Source organism: Mesoplodon densirostris, chromosome 7 (genome assembly GCF_025265405.1).
Source record: "Mesoplodon densirostris isolate mMesDen1 chromosome 7, mMesDen1 primary haplotype, whole genome shotgun sequence".
Taxonomy (NCBI): Eukaryota; Metazoa; Chordata; class Mammalia; order Artiodactyla; family Ziphiidae; genus Mesoplodon; species Mesoplodon densirostris.
In genome coordinates, this window is record NC_082667.1 from 61,445,842 (window position 1) to 61,471,846 (window position 26,005).

Consider the following 26,005-nt stretch of genomic DNA (forward strand, 5'->3'; position numbering starts at 1 on the left):
GCTGGGCAGATGGGGATTGGTATTATGGGTAGGGGGAAAGAATCATAAGTGATGAAGTCAGAAGTTAAAAGGATTGGGAACTGGTGAGTTGAAGAATGTGAAATGGGTCAGGGTAACAGTTCATGTCTCAGGCTATGAAGATAGAGGACTTGAAACCTGAATATGTTTTGTATAATATACGAAGTTCTTTCCATGTGCTAGGCACTGCTGTTAGCATTTAAAAAATTTAATTAATCAATTTATTTATTTATGTATATTTTTGGCTGTGTTGGGTCTTTGTTGATGCGTGCGGGCTTTCTCTAGTTGTGGTGAGCGGGGGCTACTCTTCGTTGCAGTGTGCGGGCTTCTCATTGTGGTGGCTTCTCGTTGCGGAGCATGGGCTCTAAGCGCACGGGCTTCAGTAGTTGTGGCCCGTGGGCTCTAGAGCTCAGGCTCAGTAGTTGTGGCGCATGGTCTTAGTTGCTCCGCAGCATGTGGGACCTTCCTGGACCAGGGCTCGAACCCGCATCCCCTGCATTGGCAGGCAGATTCTTAACCACTGTACCACCAGGGAAGTCCCCTGTTGTTAGCATTTTTTTTTTTTTTTTTTTTTTTTTGCGGTACGCGGGCCTCTCACTGTTGTGGCCTCTCCCGTTGCGGAGCACAGGCTCCGGACGCGCAGGCTCAGCGGCCATGGCTCACAGGCCCAGCCGCTTCGCGGCATGTGGGATCCTCCTGGATCAGGGCACGAACCCGTGTCCCCTGCATCGGCAGGCGGACTCTCAACCACTGCGCCACCAGGGAAGCCCAGTATATTTAACCTTTATACCAGGTCTAAGAGGTAGGTACTATTATTTTCCTATTTTAAAGGTGAGAAAATTGAGGCCCAGAGACTTGCTCAAACTTGTATGGTTAATAAATGATGAAGTTAAGGTTCATGCCTGTGTGATATTTTTCCAGAATCCTTGCTCTAAATCACCATGTTATGCAGATTTAGGCCATCATACATCATACAGTGAGAAGCCACCATAGGTTTCTGGCTAGTTAAGCAACTTATTGCAAGTAGCATGGTACAGGGCAGTTCCCCAAGGCGGGTGGTGGGATTGAAGGCAAGAAGACTCGCCACGGATTGTCATAGTAGTCATCTCAGTTGCTTTTGAAGGTGTAGAAAGATCTTGAAGTTATTTCACAAATTACTTCCTGAGGTGGCCCTGGTAGTTGCCAGTTGTACCTGTAATCTTGGCCCATTTTAGAAATCATTTTCCAAAGAATTTTAATCTACAGGAAACTCTCCTATTCCCTGCCTGTTCTAGGCAGAGGGGCCCCAGGAATCAGGTCAGGAATACCTCCTGTGGGGTCAGAGTCCAAGCAGCACCTGGAAGCATTTGCAAGAGGGGAAGCTGAATCTATTAAGACTTCCTGTTGTCATTGGAGTTTGCTCTCCTGATATGGGGGAGTATCCCTTGTCATAACTGGTAGTGAACCTGGGTGCTCACTTTGAGGGACTGGGCAAGTGGGCTGGGGGATAGAGATGTGATGTGATCCTTGTCTTTGAGCAATCCACAAGTTACTGAGAAGATAAGCACATAAGCAAGTACACTCAATGTAATGTCACAAGTGCTACAATAGAGGAACATAGACAAATAGACTGAGAGAGAAAGGAAGGAGGGTCTAAATGCTTAGCAAGAGAGAGTCAGGGAAGGCTTCAGAGATGTTCAAGCTGGATCTTTAAAGATGACCCGAAGTATGCCAGGCAGAGAGGGCCCTGGGATGCATTCCAGGCATTGTGAGTGTGGAAGTGCATGGCATATTCAGGGAATGGTGAGCTGTTCATCATACTGAACTGTTGGGCTGCTTGGGAGGGCTTCTGAACAGTGAAGACATTAAATCCTATCAGAGTGGTGTTTTAGAAGATCTCTTTGATGCCTGTGCTTAGGAGGATTGGAATGGATTGAGTAAACTAGAGGCAGGGAAGCCAGCTAGAAGACTGTTGCAGTAGCAAATGATGAGGCTGGATGCAGGGCAGTGATCATGGTTGTTGATTTAAATTGTGTGACTAAAGGAAGAGGGAAGAAATGTTAGGTGTCTGGGTATTACTATGATGCTATTAACACATGGAATACAGGCTGGAGAGGCTGGTTTGGGGAAGTTAATGTTGGTTTTGAGCTGCCTATTGGGTGACATTCAGGAGAAAATATCTGGTACGTGGGGGAGAAGATATGAGTTTTGGAGTCCTGAGAGAGGTAGGATTGATCATAGATCTAGGAATGATGATTTCTAGGTGAGAGTGGAAACCATAGGAATAGATGAAATTGCCTGAGTAAAATTCATAAAATGGGAAACGGATGGAGGCTGAGGATAGAGCTCAGAGGAACTCTGATATGTGTCGCCAGAAAATTTAGGGAAGACATCTGAGGAGGAGCAGTCGGGGAGGCAGGAGAAAGTACTGTCTGGGAAGTCAGGAACGAGAAGAGTTTGTAAAAGGAGGCGAATGTTTGTTGGAGCTGAGAACAAGTAGGGTGAGCCCTGAAGTGGGACTACTGAGTCATTGGTGACGTGGTGAAGGCAGTTTCAGTGGAGGGGTGGAGACAGAAACTAGACTGCTGTGGCTTAGGGAGTGAGTGTGAGGTGAGGGCCTAGAGGCAGCAAGTACAGACTTCTCTTTTGAGAAATATGGTGTTACGGGAAGAAAGGAAAGAGGGTAATATTTTGAAGAGAAACCAGGGGATGCAGGTTCAAAGATTTTGTTTTTTCAACGTTGGGGAATGGAATGGGGACCTGAGCTGGTATAGGTTGAGGGACAAGAGATAGAGAAAGGTGGCCAAGTAAAGGTGCCATGGCTTTCTGAATACTCCATATTAATGTGGGAGCCCTAAACCGTGGTGCTGTGCTGAAGCCTGAAGCCTGCAGTCACTAGAAAGATTGTGGGGTAGACAAGAGAGACCATGACATTCATAATAATTAATGACAGCACGATGTATTGAGTAACCTCTGTGTGCCAGGAACTTTTCTAGATACATCTAAACATTAGATGCAATTCTAACACTCACAACTCCCAGAAACGAGTATTGTCACCATTTTCCGGATGTGGAAACAGACAAGTTAAGAAACATACAGCTAGTTAGTGGTGGAGCCAAAGTTTCAGCCCAGGTCCGTGAAACTGCAAGATGTGCTCTTTCTACTCCACAGTGCTGTCTTTTCCATTAGGGGCTCAATGTTGAGACTCTAAAGAGGTCTGGAAGGGAGAGTAGGGATGGATGGGCCAGAGGGACAAAGGTAGAGCTCTGAAGATGGCCCTAGCCTGGAGGGAACATGACTTAATCTCTGGGATGAAGGAGAAAGGTCTTGGTCTGGCCTTGCCCAGCCTTCTCTCTGCTTAGCTAGTGGCTTTGGTGACTGCAGGCTTTCATTTTTCTCCATCTTTCTGTAGCTTCTGACCTGGGCCTCTGAGGTCCTGGCTGCTGCCTGTTATTGATGGTTTATAGAGAAAAAAGGATCCACCTCTAAGCCCAAAGAGCTTACCCTTTCTGACAAGCTACCTGCAAGGAATTGCCGAGCTGTAGGATGGCACTCTTTTTGGCACAGGCCATATGGTAGGCTTCTTCCTGATAAGTATTTCTATTTGAAATGAATAATTTTGGATTGGTGGAAGGAGCAAAACACTGAAAATTAGAAGACATGATTTCTAGCCTAAGTGATTGCTCAGGTTACCTTGGGCAAGTCACTTCCCCCTTGTGTATTTACTTGACATAAGGTAGGGACTGTTTTACTCATCCCCGTATCCCACCTACCTGGCACATGGCCTGACTGAAGAGGTGTCCTGTGTAAGTTTATTATGGAGTAAGTTAATTTGCTTAACTGTTAAATGAGGGAATTGGACCTTTTGATTTCTCAAAGTCACTCCAATTCTAAGTGTATTGTTCTATGAAGATTTATGTGCTTTAGTTATAAAATAATAAGTACTGTCATTTATTTAGCACCTACTTTTTGCCCAGGCACTGTGTGAGGCTCTTTACATATTTATTCTATTTAGATGAGTTTTTAAATTTAAAACTTTTGTCTGGTCCTTTAGAAGTATTATGGTCCCTTGGGCAATGGGCTCCATGAGGACAGTGGCTGTGCCTGTTTATTACTGTAACTCTAGTGCTAAACACAGTCCTGGGCATGTGATGAATACTCAGTAAATATTTATTGAACAAATGAATGAATGGATGTCTTATTGTTACAACAATCCTGTAACATAGATACTATTAGCCCCATCTTACGGATAAGAAAATTGAGGTTCAAAGGTCATAGAACTAATAAGTGGCTAAGATGGAGGATTCAAACCCAATTCTGTCTAACTCTAAAATTGGTGCCTTTACCACTTAACACCACAATGCCTCCACTTATCTAGTGTTTTAATTGAAAATTTGGAAGGAAGGAAGGGAGTTGAGGGATTGGGGATGGGGTTGGAGGTTGGGCACTGAAGTTTAAGTATTCATGGTAAGAGTTGGCAAGTATTTCTAGCACCTTAAGAAAACAAGGGGGGGCTTTCCTGGTGGCACAGTGGTTAAGAAACTGCCTGCCAATGCAGGGGACATGGGTTCAAGCCCTGGTCCGGGAAGATCCCACACGCTGCGGAGCAACTAAGCCCGTGCGCCACAACTACTGAGCCTGTGCTCTAGAGCCCGCGAGCCACAACTACTGAACCTGTGTGCCACAACTACTGAAGCCCGTGCGCCTAGAGCCCATGCTCCGCAACAAGAGAAGCCACCGCAATGAGAAGCCCGTGCACCGCAACAAAGAGTAGCCCTGGCTCACTGCAACTAGAGAAAGCCTGTGTGCAGCAACAAAGACCCAATGCAGCCAAAAATAAATTTAAAAAAACCAAAAAACAAAAACAAAGGGGTTATAATAGCAGTTACTATTCACTGGGTAATTCATTTATTGAGTAATAAATAAATGGCATTTAAAAGCCACTTTAATGGTTTTAATTATCATCTGTTAATTGACAACTCTCAAATCTGTGTGTCTAGCTCAGATGCTCCTCTGAACTTTAGCCTTGTATATCCAACCCCTTAATTGACATTTTGGATGTCTAACTGGCATTTTAATTTAAACAAGTTCACACTTAACATTCACTCTGTCAGCAGATCCTATTGGTTCTACCTTTAAAACACATCAACAATTTAGACACTTTTCATTGCCTCTGCTCCCACCACCTTGATCCGAGCTACCATTGTTTCTTGCCTGGAGAAATAATGGCCTCTTGATTGGTTTCCCTGCTTCTGCCCTTGCCTGCCTACAGTTGTTCTAAACAGAGCTGCCAGAGCAATCCTTTCAAAACGTAAATCCAGTCATATAGATCACAGTCCTTTAGTGGCTTCCCATATCCCTCAGAGAACAAGGCAAAGTCCTTAGAGTGACTTGGCTCCCAGCTACCTGGCTTATCCTATCTCCTCTCCACCTGCTCACCCTGCCCCATTGGCTTCCTCACTCTCCTTTGAACAAGGTAAATATGCTCTTGCCTCCTTTGCATTTGTTCTTCCCTCTTTCTCCTCTGCATGGCTTATTATCTCATTTCCTTCAGATCCTTTGTGCAAATGTCATATTCTCAGTGAGGCCTTCTTCAATCATTCTATTTAAAAATAACAAACCCTCCCCTGTAGCATATTCTCTACTTAATTTTTCTCCATAGCATTTATCATCCTCTGGCATATTTATTTGTCAGGCCCTTTACTTTGCCCCCTACTCCCTGTTAGTTCCATAAGTGCAGTGATTTTTGTTCATTGCTGAATCCTCAGTGCCTAGAACACTGACTGGCACATAACATAAGCTTAGTAGATATTTGTTGAGTGAAATATTTTGGGCCAAGTACACTGGTAGATGCCTTATATATATCTGTTTACTTTTCTTCACAACAACCCTGCAAGATATTCCCATTTTACAAATGAGGAAAGTTATGTGCCTAGGATTGCATGGCTAGAACTTTGTAAAGCCTAGGTCTGTTCCACTTAAAACATTACCAAAGTCAAATAAAATATTTTAGAAGGATGGAATCTAAATATTATTTCTTTGTTTCTGAATGGAGTGTTTAAACCACAGGCCTAGAAACCAGAAGAAAGGCAAAGTCCGATGCCAAATTGGGCATAGTTCATTCACTTGCATGGAAACACACTGATATTTGTGATGCTGCTGCAGTTAGAAGCTTAAAACACCTGGAAAAAGGTCTTTGTGTGAGATCTCCCTGTGCACCATTTGACACAACTTTGGCTTGTATATACAGAAAGTCAGAAGAGTTTTGTGATAATTTGGAAAGATTTTCTCCCCCACTCCCCAGGAAAAACCTTCTTTCCCTACTTTGGAATAACATTAAGGTTACTTTGGGCCAATTGCTTCGCATCACTTTCCTTTCCTGAGGTTTAATGTCACCCAAGGTCAGAGTGCAAACCATCTTCAGAATATTCTGTAGCATGACTTTCTTTATGGTGTGGTGATTGGGAAGGCCTAGATCAGAGCTATTCCCAGAGTAAGATGAGGCTGGAGTCAGAGATATCTCCAGGGTAAAATGGGGCTGGGTTCAAATGCCATCCAAATAAAGGTACATCATTCTTGGGCTTCCCTGGTGGCACAGTGGTTAAGAATCTGCCTGCCAATGCAGGGGACACAGGTTTGAGCCCTGGTCCGGGAAGATCTAACATGCCGTGGAGCAACTAAGCCCGTGCACCACAACTACTGAGCCTATGCTCTAGAGCCCGAGAGCCACAACTACTGAGTCCATGTGCCACAACTACTGAAGCCTGCACACCTAGAGCCCATGCTCTGCAACGAGAAGCCACCACAATGAGAAGCCCGCTCACTGCAATGAAGAGTAGCCCCCGCTTGTCGCAACTAAAGCCCACGCACAGCAACGAAGACCCAACGCAGCCAAAAATGAATAATAAAATAAAATAAAGTTATTAAAAAAAAGGTATATCTTTCAGAAATGAAGGTCAGGGAGTATGAGACCAGGAGCCAACCCCTCAGTTGGCTGGGATATAGTTATATCTCTCTCCTAGGTCTCAGGTACCCATAAATTTTTTCCCAAATTAAAAAAAATTGTGGTAATATAACATATAACATGAAATTTACCATCTTAATCATTTTTAAAGTGTATAGTTTAGAGGTATTAAATATATTCATAATGTGCAGTCACCACCATCATCCATCTCTGTGACTCTTTTCATCTTGTAAAACAGAAACTCTGTACCCATTTAAACAGTAATTCCCCATTCCTGCTTCTCCCCAGCCCCCGGCAGCCACCATTCTGCTTTCTGTCTCTACGATTTTTACTGTGTACTCTAAAACCCACACATGACTTTGGGTTGGGAGACCTGGTGAAGCCCTGGGCTTATAGGAAGCCCAGACGGAGGGAGCAGAAGCTGATTATTCAGGGTAAAGCTCTTCTCAGTAACATGACAGAAGTAGAAGAGGAGGAGGCGGAAAAAAGTCATTCTATGGTATGATGTGGTCAGTGACGTATCCAGAGAACAGTGAATAGTGAAGTGTGGATCAGAGTGGTCTCCAGGGTAAAATGAGACTGGGATCAGAGCTGTTCCCAGGGAATAATGAAAATAGGATGAGAACTTTCCCCAGGGTAAGATAAGCCTGGGGGAAAAGTGTATGGGGATGACAACACCATTCCCAGGGTGAGAGAAAGCAAATAGATGTTGGAGCAGTCTCAAGTAGCAAGGGAAACATAATGAGAGGAAAGAATTTTAGGGCAACATGTTTAGGAGATGAGGGTAGGGAACAAGCAGATGCCAGGTTGCAGAGAGTCTCGTATGTCATGTTAAGAATCTGAAACTTCATTCTTCGGGCAAAGCAGAGCCACTGAAAAGTTTTAAATAAGAGATAGACATGGTCAACTTTGCTTCTGGTCACTATGCCCTGTGTTCCCAGGGGAGGTGAGGTCAGGAAAAGCTAGGAGAGAGGATGGCAGCCGCAGGACTGTAGACAGATGTTTGCTGGAAGCCACAGTCATCTGGCATATCTGTCTGAGCAGAGACACCTGAGGAGTGGGTGGAGCCCGACCTCAGTGAAATCACAGAGGCTTTCCTGGACCTTGTCAAAAACTGAGAACTTTGGTGGTTGCACAACATTGGGAATATACTAAATGCCACTGAACTGTTCATTTAAAAATGAGTAATACTGTGTTATGTGAATTTTACCTCAATAGAAAAGCTTAAAAGCAAACAAAACTAAGAACCTCATCCTGCCTCGGTCTTTGTAGGACTTGGCCTGGGGTTTTGTTACTGCCTTTCTTCTGCAAGGACTTGGCTTATCGGTGGCGGTACTGGGGAGTCAAGGATGGGACTAGGTGTAGCAGCAGGGATGTGAGCCCAATGCATGTTCTCTCTTTGTCCATCCTTCCTATAGGCTGCGATAGTCATCTTTCTAACAGGTCAGTCTAACCACGGCCCTTCCCTGCTAAGAAGTCTCTGTTGCTTTCCCATTCCCTACATTGTAAAATCCAAACTTTTGATTGAATCTGGTTTCATGGCATTGCATGATCTGGCTCCTGCATATTGCCTTTTCAGTAAACATCTTGCATGTTTTTATTCATGCTTCACATCTTGCTTGAATATCTTCCTACTTTTTCTATCTGGTAAACTCATCCTTCTACACTCAGCTCCAGTGTTACCACTTTTTTGAAGCTTTCTTGGTTCTCCCTGCCCATAGGCAGACAGTCCATTCCAATGTTATTCTTCCATTAAATTTTATGTCTCTCTGTTAATTATCTCACTGCATTGTGATCGCTTTGTGTGTGGTTGCCACACAGATTGGGAGTTTTTCAAAGACAGGTGCCCTACAGGTTTTTTTCTGTACCCCTGCCCCAGTATTGCACATAGACAGCTCTTACTGTTTCTTTCTTTCTTTTTTTTTTTTTTAAAGAAGCGTTTATTTCTACACTGTAAATTTCCAGGGACAAAAGGCAAATAATAGGCTATGTTGGCATTGGTCATTGCAGTGAGGCTAACAGGGGACATCAGTCCATAACTGCCTTGCACTCCTTTTCTTGTCTTTCCACCCTAGCCAGGGGGTTCCACTGAACAATAACTGCAGACCTCCGGGTAGCTGGGCTTTGGAATAAGTTCTTTGTTTAATTAGACAAATAATAAAAAAATAAAGAGTATTTGAAGTGAGTATGGCAGAGACTGTTAATTGTCTTTGCCAATATTGACTTTCTCATTCGTTTTTTTTTTTTTTGGCTGCTCCGCTCGACATGCAGGATATTAGTTCCTCAACCAGGGATTGAACCTGTGCCCCCTGCAGTGGAAGCTTGGTGTCCTAACCACTGGACCACCAGGGAATTCCCTCTCATTCTTTTTTTAATGATAGAATGCCTGAGTTTTAGCAAGGCACATAGTCCCCCAGCCTCTTTTGCAACCAAGTGTGGCCACATGTCTAAGTTCTAACCAGTAGGATCTAAAGTGGAAGTGGTGCATCTACCACTTCTGGGGCCGGGTGCTTGAACAGAGTGGGTAAATTCTTCTCTTGCCCCCTTTCTCCTTCCTGCTAGCTGGGAGATTGTGAGAGTACAGCACTCTTTTTGGTCCCAGAGATGGAAGCGTCATGTTGAGTGAGGATGACAAAGTTCCACTCAGAGTTCCACTCAGCCCCAGACTGCTCGCTACCAAACTATTATACGAGAGAGAAAGAAACTTCTCTTTGGTTTAATCTACTCTGGGCAGGGGTCTCTTAGTTTTAGCAGGTTTGCCTGTACCCTCACCGATGTAGGGAGGCTTCCGGGTGCTGCAGCATCAAGTGGCTTTTTTCTGCTGTTCCCGGACATGTCTTACGTCAGATTATTTACTGGGTTCCTGACAATTTTTGCCTTGCCTTGCCACTTAGCCCTGATTCCTGCTTCCCAGATGATTGCTTGAGTTCTCTCATGTGCTTTTTTTTTTTTTTTTTTTTTGCAGTACACGGGCCTCTCACTGCTGTGGCCTCTCCCGTTGTGGAGCACAGGCTCTGGACGCGCAGGCTCAGCGGCCATGGCTCACGGGCCCAGCCGCTCTGCGGCATGTGGTATCTTCCTGGACCGGGGCACAAACCCGTGTCCCCTGCATCGGCAGGCGGACTCTCAACCACTGCGCCACCAGGGAAGCCCCAAATCAACCATTTTAAATTGAACAACTCAGTGGCATTTGGTACATTTACAATGTTGTACAGCCATCACCCCTCTCTAGTTCCAAAACATTTTCATTACTCCACAGTAAAACACCTTACCGGTTAAGCAGTTTGTCTTCATTTCTCCCTCCCCCTGGCAGCCATCAATCTGCATTCTGTCACTGTGGATTTACCTGTTCTGGATATTTTATATAAATGGAGTCATACAATATGTGACCTTTTGTGTCTGGCTTCTTTAACTTAGCATAATATTTTGTAGCACGTGTCAGTACATCATTCTCTCTTTTTTTTTAATTCTTGTTGTGGTAAAATGTATAGCATAAAATTAGCCATTTTAACCATTTTTTTTTTTTTTTTTTTGCGCTACGCGGGCCTCTCACTGTTGTGGCCCCTCCCGTTGCGGAGCACAGGCTCCGGACGCGCAGGCCCAGCGTCCATGGCTCACGGGCCCAGCCGCTCCGTGGCATGTGGGATCCTCCCGGACCGGGGCACGAACCCGTGTCCCCTGCATCGGCAGGCGGACTCTCAACCACTGCGCCACCAGGGAAGCCCGGTTTGTTTGTTTTAATTACAGCTATCCTCGTGGGTGTGAAGTGACATCTTATTGTGGTTTTGATTTGCATTTCCCTAATGCTAATGATGTTGAGTATCTTTCCATGTACTTGTTGGCCATGTATATTTCTTCTTTGGAGCAATGTCTGTTCAGGTCCTTTTTTTGTTTAAAATTAGGTTGTTTGTCTTTTTGTTGTTGAATTGTAAGATTTCTTTATATATTTTGGATACCAGATCCTTATCAGATATATGGTTTGCAAATATTCCTTCCCATTCTGTAGGGTGATTTTTCACTTTCTTGATAATGTTCTTTGATGCACAGTAGTTTTTAATTTTTTTTTTTTTTTTAAAGCTCCCCATGTGACTCTCATTTGCAAACAGGGTTGAGAACTGGTTCTCAAGTCTGCCTACATATTGGAGATATTTGGGAAATTTTATTTATTTTAATTTTATTTTATTTTTATAACAGTGTTTATTTTTACTTGTTGACAGTTTGCTTTATTTATTTATTTATTTTTGGCTGTGTTGGGTCTTCGTTTCTGTGCGAGGGCTTTCTCTAGTTGTGGAGAGCGGGGGCCACTCTTCATCGCGGTGCGCAGGCCTCTCACTATCGCGGCCTCTCTTGTTGTGGAGCACAGGCTCCAGACGCGCAGGCTCAGTAATTTTGGCTCACGGGCCCAGTTGCTCCGCGGCATGTGGGATCCTCCCAGACCAGGGCACGAACCCGCGTCCCCTGCATCGGCAGGCAGACTCTCAACCACTGTGCCACCAGGGAAGCCCCAGTTTTTAATTTTTATGGAGTCACATTTATCTATTTTTTCTTTTGTTACGCATGCCTTTTGTGTCATATCTAAGAACCCACTACCAAGTCTAAGGTAGTTAAGATTATCCCTTTGTTTTCTTCTAAGAGTTTTATGGTTTTAGCTCTTGGGTTGTTGATCCATTTTCAGTTAATTTTTGTATATAGCATGAGCCTAATGTATTTTTAAATCCTTGAATGTACGCTGTTTGGGTCTTTCCAGTCAGTAATGATTTTTGGATCTTCAGATTCCAATAGTTATAGAAGTTGTATTAGTTTCTGTTAGCTGACTTGCAGATTCTCATCATAGGTGCATCTTAGAAGTCATTTCTTCCTCCTCAGATCCTATCTATTTATGTGCATTTGATAGTTCTAGGGCTACTTTGAGAGTAAGGCTACTGACTTTCAGTGTTGCCAGTCAGTTGAGTGACACACCCTTATGTGCAGGCAGTGGGATGCTGTGCTATGAGCTTGTCTTTATCTCAGGCTATGTGGAAAGGGAGCAGGGCGAGGCCTGTTTGAAACAAGGCAAAGCTGCCAGGGGTCAGGGGAAAAATGCTGTCAGGTAGCAAGTCTGTACTGAGCCCAGGCAGGTTCTCAGACTTGTGCATGGCTTGCTGAGAACTGTGCAAAGCAGTAATGAGTAGTAAAAAGGTATAATTTGGAGACAGAAACCTTGATTTCAAATTGGATGACTTAGGTTAGTCACTTCTCTCTGAGCCTCAATGTCTTCAAATATACAGTGTGAATGCTGACCTCACAGGGTTGTTTTGTTTTCGGAGATCAGGCGAGATTATCAATGGAAACTGTAAAATGCCATGCATTTTCTTTCTTTTTTAAAAAAATTTATTTATTTTATTTAATTTATTTTTGGCTGCGTTGGGTCTTCGTGCTGTGCGCGGGCTTTCTCTAGTTGTGGCGAGCGGGGGCTACTCTTCGTTGTGGTGGGCGGGCTTCTCATTGTGGTGGCTTCTCTTGTTGCAGAGCATGGCCTGTAGGAGCGCGGGCTCAGTAGTTATGGATTGCGGGCTCTAGAGCGCAGGCTTAGTAGTTGTGGCGCACGGGCTTAGTTGCTCCACGTCATGTGGGATCTTCCCGGACCAGGGCTCGAACCCGTGTTCCCTGCATTGGAAGGCAGATTCTTTTCTTCTTTTTTAAAAAAATTAATTATTTTTAATTTTAAAATTTATTTATTTATTTATTTATTAAATATCTTTATTGGAGTATAATTGCTTTACAGTGGTGTGTTAGTTTCTGCTGTATAACAAAGTGAGTCAGCTATACATATACATATATCCCCATATCTCCTCCCTCTTGTGTCTCCCTCCCACCCTCCCTAATCCACCCCTCTAGGTGGTCACAAAGCACTGAGCTGATCTCCCTGTGCTATGCTGCTGCTTCCCACTAGCTATCTGTTTTACATTTGGTAGTATATATAAGTCCATGCCACTCTCTCACTTTGTCCCAGCTTACCCTTCCCACTGCCACTGGCCTCAAGTCCATTCTCTACATCTGCGTCTTTATTCCTGTCCTGCCCCTAGGTTCTAAAGAACCATGGTTTTTTTTTTTTTAGATTACATATATATGTGTTAACATACGGTATTTGTTTTTCTCTTTCTGACTTACTTCACTCTGTATGACAGACTCTAGGTCCATCCACCTCACTACAAATAACTCAATTTCGTTTCTTTTTATGGCTGAGTAATATTCCATTGTATAAATGTGCTACATCTTCTTTATCCATTCACCTGTTGTTGGACACTTAGGTTGGTTCCATATCCTGGCTATTGTAAATAGAGCTGCAGTGAACATTGTGGTACATGACTCTTCTTGAATATGGTTTTCTCAGGGTATATGCCCAGTAGTGGGATTGCTCGGTTGTATGGTAGTTCTATTTTTAGTTTTTTAAGGAACCTCCATACTGTTCTCCATAGTGGCTGTATCAATTTACATTCCCACCAACAGTGCAAGAGGATTCCCTTTTCTCCACACCCTCTCCAGCATTTATTGTTTGTAGATTTTTTGATGATGGCCATTCTGACTGGTGTGAGGTGATACCTCATTGTAGTTTTGATTTGCGTTTCTCTAATGATTAGTGACGTTGAGCATCCTTTCATGTGTTTGTTGGCAGTCTGTATATCTTCTTTGGAGAAATGTCTATTTAGTTCTTCTGCCCATTTTTGGATTGGATTGTTTGTTTTTTTGATATTGAGCTGCATGAGCTGCTTGTAAATTTTGGAGTTTAATCCTTTGTCAGTTGCTTCATTTGCTAATATTTTCTCCCATTCTGAGGGTTGTCTTTTTTTTTTTTTTTTGCGGTACGCAGGCCTCTCACTGTTGTGGCCTCTTGAGTTGCGGAGCACAGGCTCCGGACACGCAGGCTCAGCGGCCATGGCTCACGGGCCCACCTGCTCTGTGGCATGTGGGATCTTCCCGGACCGGGGCACGAACCCGTGTCCCCTGCATTGATAGGCAGACTCTCAACCACTGCGCCACCAGGGAAGCCCTGAGGGTTGTCTTTTCGTCTTGCTTATGGTTTCCTTTGCTGTGCAAAAGCTTTTACATTTCATTAGGTCCCACTTATTTTTTTTTTGTTTTTATTTCTACTTCTCTAGGAGGTGGGTCAAAAAGGATCTTGCTGTGATTTATGTCATAGAGTGTTCTGCCTATGTTTTCCTCTAAGAGTTTTATAGTGTCTGGCCTTACATTTAGGTCTTTAATCCTTTTGAGTTTATTTTTGTATATGGTGTTAGGGAGTGTTCTAATTTCATTCTTTTACATGTACCTGTCCAGTTTTCCCAGCACCACTTATTGAAGAGGCCGTCTTTTCTCCGTTATATATTCTTGCCTCCTTTATCAAAAATAAGGTGACCATATGTGGGTGGGTTTATCCTGGGCTTTCTATCCTGTTCCATTCATCTATATTTCTGTTTTTGTGCCAGTACCATACTGTCTTGATGACTGTAGCTTTGTAGTATAGTCCAAAGTCAGGGAGTCTGATTCCTCCAGCTCCATTTTTCTTTCTCAAGATTGCTTTAGCTATTCGGGGTCTTTTGTGTTTCCATACAAATTGTGAAATTTTTTTGTTCTAGTTCTGTGAAAAATGCCAGTGGTAGTTTGATAGGGATTGCATTGAATCTGTAGATTGCTTTGGGTAGTATAGTCATTTTCACAGTGTTGATTCTTCCAATCCAAGAACATGGTATATCTCTCCATCTGTTTGTATCATCTTTAATTTCTTTCATCAGTGTCTTATAGTTTTCTGAGTACAGAAATAAACCTACTCCTTAGGTAGGTTTATTCCTAGGTATTTTATTCTTTTTGTTGCAATGGAATATGGGAGTGTTTCCTTAATTTCTCTTTCAGGTTTTTCATAATTAGTATGTAGGAATGCAAGAGATATCTGTGCAGTAATTTTGTATCCTGCAACTTTACCAAGTTAATTGATTAGTTCTAGTAGTTTTCTGGTGGCATCTTTAGGATTCTTTATATATAGTAGTATCATGTCTTCTGCAAACAGTGACAGCTTTACTTCTTCTTTTCTGATTTGGATTCCTTTTATTTCTTTTTCTTCTCTGATTGCTGTGGCTAAAACTTCCAAAACTATGTTGAATAATAGTGATGAGAGTGGACAACCTTGTCTTGTTCCTTTCTTAGTGGAAATGATTTCAGTTTTTCACCATTGAGAATGATGTTGGCTGTGGGTTTTTCATATATGGCCTTTATTATATTGAGGTAAGTTCCCTCTCCGAATACTTTCTGAATGATTTTTATCATAAATAGGTGCTGAATTTTGTCAAAAGCTTTTTCTGCATCTATTGAGATGGTCGTATGGTTTTTATCCTTCAGTTTGTTAATGTGGTGTATCAAATGGATTGACTTGAGTATATTGAGGAATCCTTGCATTCCTGGGATAAACCCCACTTGATCATGGAGTATGATCCTTCTAATGTGCTGTTGGATTCTGTTTGCTAGTATTTTGTTGAGGATTTTTGCATCTATGTTCATCAGTGATATTGGCCTGTAGTTTTCTTTCTTTGTGACATCTTTGTCTGGTTTTGGTATCAGGGTGATGGTGGTCTCGTAGAATGAGTTTGGGAGTGTTCCTCCCTCTGGCAGGTGGATTCTTAACCAGCGTGCCACCAGGGAAGCCCATACCATGCATTTTTGGGAATGTAATGAGGAGTCAAGTAGAAGACTAATTCTCCTGGGAGCTTTTTCCTTTTTCTTTCTTTTTTTTTAGTATTCTTTCCCCAACTGTGATTTACAGTAAAGGTTTGAGCTTTATTGACCAGATGGATGTTTTTCAATTTTTTTTCAAATAATTTTACATTTGTTGTGCCTCTTTTGCAAGTGACAGAAATACAGGTCAGACTGACTTATGAGAGGCACTTATGACTGAAGTAACTAAAAAGCCAGAAGGAGATTTACCTTTAGACACAGCAAGATCCAGGGACTTGAATCATGTCATTTGGACCTAACCTCTCTCCTCTTGGCTCCACTATTCTTTGTTTTGGTGTTAGGCAGCCTCCACCCATGTAGTGTCAAAGGTAGTTGTCAGCTTTGGGTGTGTAATCTACCAGCTAAGCAACCACTATTGGAAAGATAATACCTCTTTCCTGATGGTGCTGGCAGTTGTGGGTATGATTTTGGCTTGGGTCATTTGCCCACCCTAAAGTATCGCTGTGACTGGAAGAATGCTGGACTTTCATTGGCCAACAGTTATATTCTACTCATGGAACCCAGTGATCATGGTCAGCTACCCTGGAATCATGTGGACTGAGAGCAGGGGAGGGATGGTTCCCTCAGGGAAGATCAAGGTACATGTACTTAAAGAGGGCTTGGGAGGTGGGGAGATTGTTAAATCAGCAAAATTCATAGATGTCTGCTACATAATTGAGCCATTTTAATTTCTTTTTTTAAAAGTGTGCTTCCAATATTTAAAAGTCAACAAAGTAGAGCTGCTCTGCTTGAAGTGGTAGATATTGCCAAGGAACCTGAGTGGGAGGAGGGATCTGCAGAGCATAATTTGAAAACTGCTAGACAGTTTGTCCAATAAATATTTGTTTGAGGTGTGATAGCCACTGAATCCTTTCTTCCTGCCTTTCTGGCTTTATGTAGAAGAGATTGTATTTTCCTTCAAATCTGGGACAGTGAGGTAAGTAGCAGAGCCAGCTCTTGCCTGGGGTTGAAGATGCCAAGGACCTTGCTTAGCCTGGACACCAAACTGCTTTTTTTTTTTTTTTTTTTTTTAAAGCCATGAGCCTTTCAAATTTAAATAGGGACTCTTAGAGAACAGGAAGAAGTGACTTTACAATGTACTGGTTGATGTGAATGATGAAATATATTTGTATCCTAAGCATTTTGTAAGGGCTCGATATGCTAGAATGTATAGCGCCATGAGCTGGATTCTGTATTGTAAATTGAGTGAGGGTGAAAGCAGCCCTCATACATCAGCCAGCTGCATAAGGCAGCCAACAGCTGTCTTTGTTTTTCTATTTTTGTTTTTTTTCATGTGATAAAATTCACATAACATAAGATTTGCCATTTTAAAATATACAATTCAGTGGTTTCTAACACTTTTGTGTAACATTTCCACTATCTAATTCCAGAATATTTTCATCACCCCCCAAAGGAACCTTGTTACCCATTAAGCAGTTGCTCTCTATTCTCTAGTCCCTGGCGACCACTAATCTACTTTCCATCTCTGTGGATTTGCCTATTCTACACATTTCATATAAATGGAATCATGTCTGGCTTCTTTCACTTAGCGTAATGTTAACATATATTTATCTAATTACTTTCTCATGATACTTTTTAGAATTATCCCACAGACCTATCCTCAAATGTATAATTGGGATGCACATACTCAACAGTTGGAGTAGCACCCACATCAGAACCTTGACCTGTCACATAAGAGCTATCATAGTGGAGAAGGCCAAGTGGAAGCTTTTGAAACTGTTGCATTTTCCTCTGGCTAAGAGAGTGAATCAAAACTAATATCATATTCTGTGAGAGATGGTGGAAATAGTGCTATCCTTAAGTATCTTAAGAATGCAGGGGTGGTGGTCCCTATTATGTCTACATTTAATTCACTAGTCTGCCCTCTTCTGCAAAACTGGATGGATTCTGGAGAACGTAGACCTCAGCAAGTTTAATTTAGTAGCCCCAATTATGGATTCTGTGATGGATATGGTATCTTTGCTAGAGCAAATTAATATGGTATGTAGGCATTGGTTTGGTGAATGTGTTCTTTTCTGTCTCAATCAGACAAAAAGGCCAAAAACAGTTTGCATTCTTGTGGAACAGATATCATTACACCGCCATAGTTTTGCTGAGGGCTATATAAACACTTCCACTCTTCTACTCTTTGTCATAATATAGTCAGAAGAGACTTGGACCATCTGGCCATCTCATAGAACATCACTTTGATCTGTTACGTTGATGACATCATGCTAATCAGACAGCATGAACAAGAGGAGGTTAGCACACGGAGGCCTTGGTAAGATACATGTGCTCCACAGAGGGTACTGCCACATTCTTTGCCAAAGTAAGTGTATTTGTTTTTAAATATGTCCACAAATTGTTTGATACCCCTCCCATCAAGAGGTGGAACCTAATTCCCCTCCCTTTGACTCAGCTAGACCCTAGTAACTCAATTCTAAGAAATAGAATAAAATGAAAGTGATGGTATATGACCTCAGTGATTAGGTCATAAAAGGTACTACTGTTTGTGTGTCTCACTGTCTCTTGGATCACTCACTCTGTTGGAAGCCCGCCTACATACTGTGAGGACACTCAAGCAGGCTATGGAACAGCCCACACGGAGAAGAACTGAGGCTTCCTGACCCACCCAGCACTGACCTGCTAGGAGTGTGAGTGAGCCATCTTGGAAGCAGATCCTCCAGCCCCAGTCAGGTCTCCAGTGGCCCTAGCCCTTTATGGACCTCATGAGAGATCTGAGCCAGAACCACTCAGTTAAGCCACTCTTTGTCCCTGACCCTCAAAAACTGTGTGTGATAATAAATGTTTATTGTTTTAAGCAACTTAGTTTTAGGGTAGTTATTATACAACAAGCGATACTAATACACAGTCCCACAAGCTGTGTGTGTGTACTAGTTTTTTGACATCCTTTCCAACATCTAATATTTCCCTATTTTTGTCATTTTAGCCATTCTGGTTGGTGTATAGTGTTCTCACGCTGTGGTTTTAATTTGTGATTCCCCAATGACTATGAAGTAGAGCATCTTTTCATTCATATATATCTATATACATGTATATAGATATATACAAATACTGTCTGTCTGTATATACATACATACATACATACACACACATACATATACACACATATACACACATAGTCTGGATTTATTATTTCGTAAAGTGTTCAAGTTTTTTGCCTACTGTTCTTTGGGTTGCTTGCCATTTTTTAGTTGGTTTGTAGGAGTTCATGTATTCTGGATCCAAGTCCTTTGTCTTATATGTATTGTGAATATCTTTTGTCAGTTTATCAACTTTTTCCTTCACGTTTAGGCCTTTTGGTGTCCTGTTCAAGAAAACTTTGCCTACTCCAAGATCATGAATATGTTCTCCTATTTCCTCATTTAAAAGCTTTATTGTTTTACCTTTCATGTTAGATCTGCTGTCCATTTGAAATTAATTTTTTTGTGATGGTGTGAGGTAGTGAGTCAAGGTATATTTCCCCCCCATATGGATATCCATTTGATATAATACTATTTTTTTTTCCCTGCATCGGCAGGCAGACTCTCAACCACTGTGCCACCAGGGAAGCCCCTGATCTAATACTATTTATTGAAAAGGTCATTCTTTCCCTTCTGTACTGTAGTGTCACCTTTGTTATAAGTCAGGTGACTGTTATGTGTGGCTGTGTTTCTGGACTCCATTCTATTCTATTGGCTATTTTTGTATCCTTGGAATTGATACCACACTGTCTTAATTATTATTACAATAGGGGTTTTTTTTGATAATTTTTTAAAATTTTTGGCTGCATTAGGTCTTCGTTGCTGTGCGCAGGCTTTCTCTAGTTGCGGCAAGCGGGGCTACTCTTTGTTGTGGTGCGTGGGCTTCTCATTGTGGTGCGTGGGCTTCTCATTTTACCCTTAGGGTTCACTTTATTTTATTTATTTATTTATTTATTTATTTATTTATTTATTTATTTATTTTGCGGTACGCGGGCCTTTCACTGTTGTGGCCTCTCCCGTTGCGGAACACAGGCTCCGGATGCGCAGGCTCAGCGGCCATGGCTCACGGGCCCAGCCGCTCCGCGGCATGTGGGATCTTCCCGGACCGGGGCACGAACCCGTGTCCCCTGCATCAGCAGGTGGACTCTCAACCACTGCGCCACCAGGGAAGCCCTAGGGTTCACTTTAATGAAGTAAAGAGTGTTGCACATTCTATGGGTTTGCACAAAAGTATGATGACATATATCCATCATTATAATGTCATTCAGAGTATTTCCACTGCTCATAAAAACTTCCGTACTCTGTGTATTCATCTCCTCTGTCCCCCCCCACACGTGGCAACCATTGATCTTTTTATTGTCTCCATAGTTTTGCCTTTTCCAGAATGGCATATAGTTGGAATCCATTTTTCTTTTTCTTTTTTTTTTCCTTGAAAAGAGAGGTTCAAGGCCTTTATGTCTATAGGACCACTCATGGCCCACCCATGTGTAGACTGGACAGGCTCTAGGTGGCAGACTCCCCACATAAATACTGTAGCTTTTCTACCAGTATTGAGCTCTGACCCAGCAGCCACGTGGAGGTGCAGGGGGAAATGTGTCAGGTATTTGTTCATAAGAAGGCCACAAGTTTTGTGTCCCTTGTCACAATGTACCCAGATTCCTGTTGGGTGTGTTGTAAACAGAGGAACCATTTCTTCAGGCCTCCTGCTCTGAGCACACCCCATACAGGGGATATTTCTTTTTTTGTACATTTTTCCTTTAGTGGCCCTTAAAAAGCAGTTCCTTTTGTACTTCAGTGTTTAACAGAATGTAGCAAATACATTTAACTGGCACATGAAGGGAAACTTACATTCTACAGGCTAGCAATCTCCCGAGCTCCATAGTTTGTAATTTTTATTTATTTTTTTTTAAATTTACGTTTTTTATAGTTTATTATTATTATTTTAAAATTAATTAATTTTTGGCTGCCGTTGCGTCTTTGTTGCTGCATGCGGGCTTTCTCTAGTTGCGGTGAGCAGGGGCTACTCTTCGTTGTGGTGTGCGGGCTTCTCATTGCGGTGGCTTCTCTCGTTGCCGAGCATGGGCTCTAGGCATGCGGGCTTCCGTAGTTGTGGCACGCGGTCTTCAGTAGTTGTGGCTCACGGGCTGTAGTGCGCAGGCTTAGTAGTTGTGGCGCACGGGCTTAGTTGCTCCGCGGCATATGGGATATTCCCGGACCAGGACTCCAACCTGTGTCGCCTGCATTGGCAGGAGGATTCTTAACCACTGTGCCACCAGGGAAGCCCTATTTTTTTTAATCTTAAGAAATATTTTGTATATATTGTTCAAATCACATTTGCTGGCAAATGAATGCAGTTTACAAAATATTGCTTTTCATGTCCTATTTAATCCCATTTTTCACTGCAGCAAGAAGGAAATAGTGTTTCACCAGTGATATGTGCCTTTTATTTTTCACTATTAAGCAGGAAACCTATAAAGAGACTTCTTAACTGGATTAAATATCTTCAGACTTTAAACATCACAGAAAATTTGTAGAGTTTTATCTTTAGATTTAATTTTTAGATGTATTTTAAATCATGATAGCTTTATTTCATCATTATTAAATACAAAGATTGGCAAACTACACTTGCTTCTACAAATAAATCCATATATATATATTTTTTGTATATTATCTGTGGCTGCCTTTGCACTAATGGCAGAGTTATTTAGTTACAATAGAATAGAGGATGTTTGGCCTGTGAGCCTGAAATATTTGCTGTCTGGCCCTTTATAGAAAATGTTTGCTGACCCCTGATTTAGTGTAATGTATCAAGACACAGTATATACTAAGGATGAAGTTCACTGTTAATGAGAAACGTAAATCCATCTTTCCAGAAGTTTTTTTTGATAGTTTTCAATCTTTCTGGCCAACTTATTATTTGAACCAGTTAGATTGTTTTTACCCTGTAATGTAGCTGATAGTCAGTTTAGGAATAGAATTAGGAATAGAAAGGTCAGCTCTGTCATTTTCTTGTTATTTATTTTTGTGTGTAATTTTAATATTATCTTCAACCAGTGGGGATTGTTTTTTATTTTTACTTATTTGCAAGAATCCTTTAAAATCATTGATCTATGTGGTGGGGGTTGGTTTAGTTGGGAAAAAAATGGAAACCATAATTTGTAAGTTTATTTAGTCAGACATGTATTATTTGCAGTACAGTATGTCATGGTATCCTGAAAGCACATGAGTAACTGCAGACAGACACTGTTGTTCTCCCTTGAACACTGTGGAACTTCCATTCTATTCTCAGGACACCTTATATGTAATAAATGATATGGAAACATTTGACAGATTCAGAGAGGGCATCATTGTTAGTCTGTACATTTAATACTGGTAAAGTGTAATTCTTATATTTTAAGATTAAAAACAGGATAAAATAAGAGTTTTAATGTTTTTGTACTTTCATTGGAAAGTCTTGTGCATTCCAGTTAGAAGATGACTCTCTTAATATATACTGTTTGTGTAAATTCTTTCTGAATGTAGGCATAATCCCTGAATATAAATAAAAGGTTGTAGCATAATAAGAATTGAGCTCGAAGTCTGGCAAAGACTCTCTTGTGTGAATAGTACTATCAGCAATTATGGTTAGAGAATCTGGAGGCCAAACAAAGCCTCACTTAGGTGCTTCATCTGTTCTTGTCCTCTGTGGGTAGCCATCTCTCTTCCAATAAGATTTTGTATCTGCAGCTAATTAAATCAAGAATAGAACCTTAGAATGGAGGTTACAGGACTGTGTCTTCCTGCCATTCTGTAACCCACCAGAAACACTGCAATGAGCAAGACACTACCTAACAGGCTTCATTAGGTGGGGATTTACTTTGGGGAGCTGACAAAAATATGGAGTCACACTACCTGGGTTCAAATTCTGGACTTCTCATTTTATTAGTTGTGTATTCTTAGGCAAGTTTACTTTAAACTCTCTGTGTCACAATTTCCTCTTATGTTAAATGGGGAGAATGGTATCCAATTTATAAGGTTGTTATGAAAAATTAGTTAATCCATATACAGTGCTTAGGATAGTGTCTGGCACATATGAAGTGCTCAATGAATGTTTGTTAGTATTTCACTTTTTGAAGGTTCAGATTTTGTCAGTACACTGAGAATATTTATCTCTTCAAGCAGAATCTCTTACCCAAGTTCATGAGGCTGATATATAAAAACCTCAAGAATGCCTGTGTTGGTATGACCAGTGCTTTTTTGCCTTTGGGTGGCAATGTGGAACACCAAATCCTAATCAGAAAGGTTATGGTGAACATGAAATTTGAATTAGGGCCATTAGTTAGATGAATCCAGTGTTTTGTGTATAATACCAAAGTAGCTAAAATGAATATTTATTATGTTTTCCTGTATTTAAGAATTTCTCCACTTAAAATGCCAGACATCTACTTTCACCCTCTTTTGCAGCTTGCCGTAGGTTCTTTTGGTCTGATCCGCTTTCCATGGACTTTGACTCTTAAGAGCTGGTGATGCAGGCAAGCAGGGACTGCAGTGGTGGTGGTGCATGTAGCAAGATTGAGTTCCCAGAGCAGCAGTGGTAGTCGTATTGCAGTGGCTGGATCATAGTGGCTGGGGATAGTGGAGGTTGGCAGTGGAAGCAGAGATGTCCTGACCAGACTAGTTCTACTGCCAGATTTTAGGTGTTGTTCTTGACATCCATCCCTGGGTTTTCAACTTCTCCAGGTGAGTCTGAGCTGCTCTTAAAATAAAGTGTTCTTTTTTTTTTTCTGCTTAGATTATCTAGAATCAGTTTTAGTTGCTGAACTTACAAACTAAGTTGTTCTTGCGACTAAGGACTCTGGCTGATACTGACGCTACAGTAGCCTGATGCATTCGTCTCGCAGTAGGGATGGAAAGGTCATGGGAATTCAGCTGGAATGTTTGAAGTTCATTGGCTCCCTGTCTTTTGAGAGTGTTAGGGTCACTGTATTCCCAGGGCCTAGAATTGTGTCTGGTATATAGTAGGTGCTCAGTAAACCTCTGTGGAATGAATGAGTGATGGGTTCATTCTGCCAATGAACCCAATTGTATGTCTGCCAATATGTGTATCTGTGATTGCTTTTTCTCAGCTTCTGGGGCTGTCCAAAACTTCTGGATGAAGTACAGATTTTTTCTTTAGGTATGTTAATACATATGTAATCCTATATAACAGTTACATTTTATTGGTTTGGGAACTGTTTTGCCTTTTAAACTCATTTGGCTTATCTGTGCTCTGTGGGCGTTTTAGTTTAGCCCTGGGGTGTATGATTATCTGTGACTTTGTGTGTGTGTGTGTGTGTGTGTGTGTGTGTGTGTGTGTGTAGAGGGGCACTTCACAGAGCCCCAAAGTGCTGACAAGGACTTAAATCCCTTCCTGGTGTGAGAGCTTTCCCGGCATTCTGGAAGCCATCACTTCTTGAGTCTTCCTCATGAGGCTTGTTGGTGGAATAAAGAAAAGACCATACAGCCACAAACAGTTCCATACATGCGTGCACACGCACACACACAGAGAACTGTATTTAAATCTAGTAACTTTATGACTTTATGTAGTTAAGTTTCCTACAGATGTCCTGCTTTTCCCCTGATGGTGATGCTGAAATTGGGAAAGACAGAAAATACAGGCCCCTTATCTCCTCTTTTCTTTTTCCTCTGTTCCAGGTCTTCCCTTTAAGAAACTGTATGGGAACTGGCAATTTACACCTATATTCTGGTCATTTGCTTATATTTACTGAGCCCCTTCCTGGGTACCATAGGATGATGGCCTTCTGAGGCTGGAGGTGCTGGGATTTGAGAGGTCGAGGTGTCTTGTTCCCAGTTCCTTATGTTCCTTGCCTCTCTTCCTGGTCGAGTGGCTGAGGCTGGTGGCAGAGGGCAGTATACCGGAGATCCCTCTCTCTCCATCTCTAGAGCACAGTGTTTTAGACTTCGTGTTCTCATAAATCAGGGCTGGGACTTTTTTTTTTTTTTTTTTTTTTTTTTTTTATTGCGGAGCACAGGCTCCGGACACGCAGGCCCAGCGGCCATGGCTCACGGGCCCAGCCGCTCCGCGGCATGTGGGATTTTCCCAGACCGGGGCATGAACCCGTGTCCCCTGCATGCGGACTCTCAACCACTGTGCCACCAGGGAAGCCCCAGGGCTGGGACTTTGAGATGAAGATTCGTGAACAAGCTCATCAAGAGGTAGGATCATCTGGCCTTCCCTTCTTGAGTTTCAGATAAAGAAACAAGCCTAGAGGGTAGTGACTCGTCCACAGTGATGCAGTTGGTCAGGGCTAGAGTGAGTATCTAAATATATTTCCAAGGGCAAACTGAAATCCTATAAACGCTGAGCCCCATCTGAGGCCTCCTGTAACATAAAGCTAGCAGGGTTGGGGAGGGTGAGGGATTTATTCTGTAGTTTCCTTCCTTGCATCTTATGAAGAGTCAACACCTTACTTCTGGTTGCTCTAGTTTGCTACCATGCTTCATTGTTTAGAGTGGACCCCAGTCTGCAGTCTTTGGTCTGGAACACAGCCCAGTCCTAAATTGCCTGTCTTGGGCCATGGGTTACCAAGTTTACAGACAACAATCCTGTGCCTCTGTAGACACGTGACCAGGCTATTAATAGATCTGAAGTTCTGGGAGAGTCTCAGCTCTTCCCCCACTTCCCCACTCCCAGCAGCCTGCCTGCTGGTAATTTCCTCAGTGCTCAGATAGCTAGACACAGAATGGAAACAGGGCAGTCTGCCCATCCCCTTTTAGGAGGTAAGACAGGCCCAAGTCTGTATGAGTAACCTCTGGCCTTGTGGGTCTCTGTGCTGTATCAGGTCAAATGAAAGTGCTTAGCATTTAAGAGGAAATAATAGCCCTGTGCCCTAGGTGGGATTTTTTTTTAAAATAAATCTATGTTGGACCCTCACTGTATGAAAGACACTGAACTAGGCCCTTTGAATGTGTTATCTCAACCTTCTCTACAACCTTGTGAGATAGGTATTATTCTTATTTTATAGAGATTATTAAAACTCAGAAAGATTGACTAAGTAACCTACTGTCACACAGCTAAACAACACTTGAATCCAGGCCCTCTGATCTTGTTTTTCCTAAATGACAGCTTCCCTGTTTACAACTTTCTTTAGTAAAATCGGGCTAGGGTAATTTGGACAAATTATCATTGGGGGCACCTGTGTTATTGAATGATTCCACATAGCTCAGAAAAATGGGGGTGAACCTGAAGGGAAGGGAAGAAGGCCTATCAGTCTGTGGGCAATCAAAGGGAACTCAGTGGATGGCAATAGCAGGATGGTACCTTTCATAGGCCTGT

The 26,005-nt window shown here is 42.2% G+C and overlaps 1 protein-coding gene and 1 non-coding gene across 4 annotated transcripts in view; one reads left to right on the plus strand and one right to left on the minus strand.

The window, feature by feature from the left end:
- Window positions 1–26,005, plus strand: part of STIM1 (stromal interaction molecule 1) — a 192,906-nt gene that overhangs the window by 42,427 nt on the left and 124,474 nt on the right. The gene's annotated exons all lie outside the window — the stretch shown is intronic.
- LOC132494527 (small nucleolar RNA SNORA11) lies at window positions 20,282–20,411 on the minus strand. The gene has a single exon (XR_009533104.1). It is a non-coding gene; the product is annotated as a small nucleolar RNA SNORA11 (small nucleolar RNA).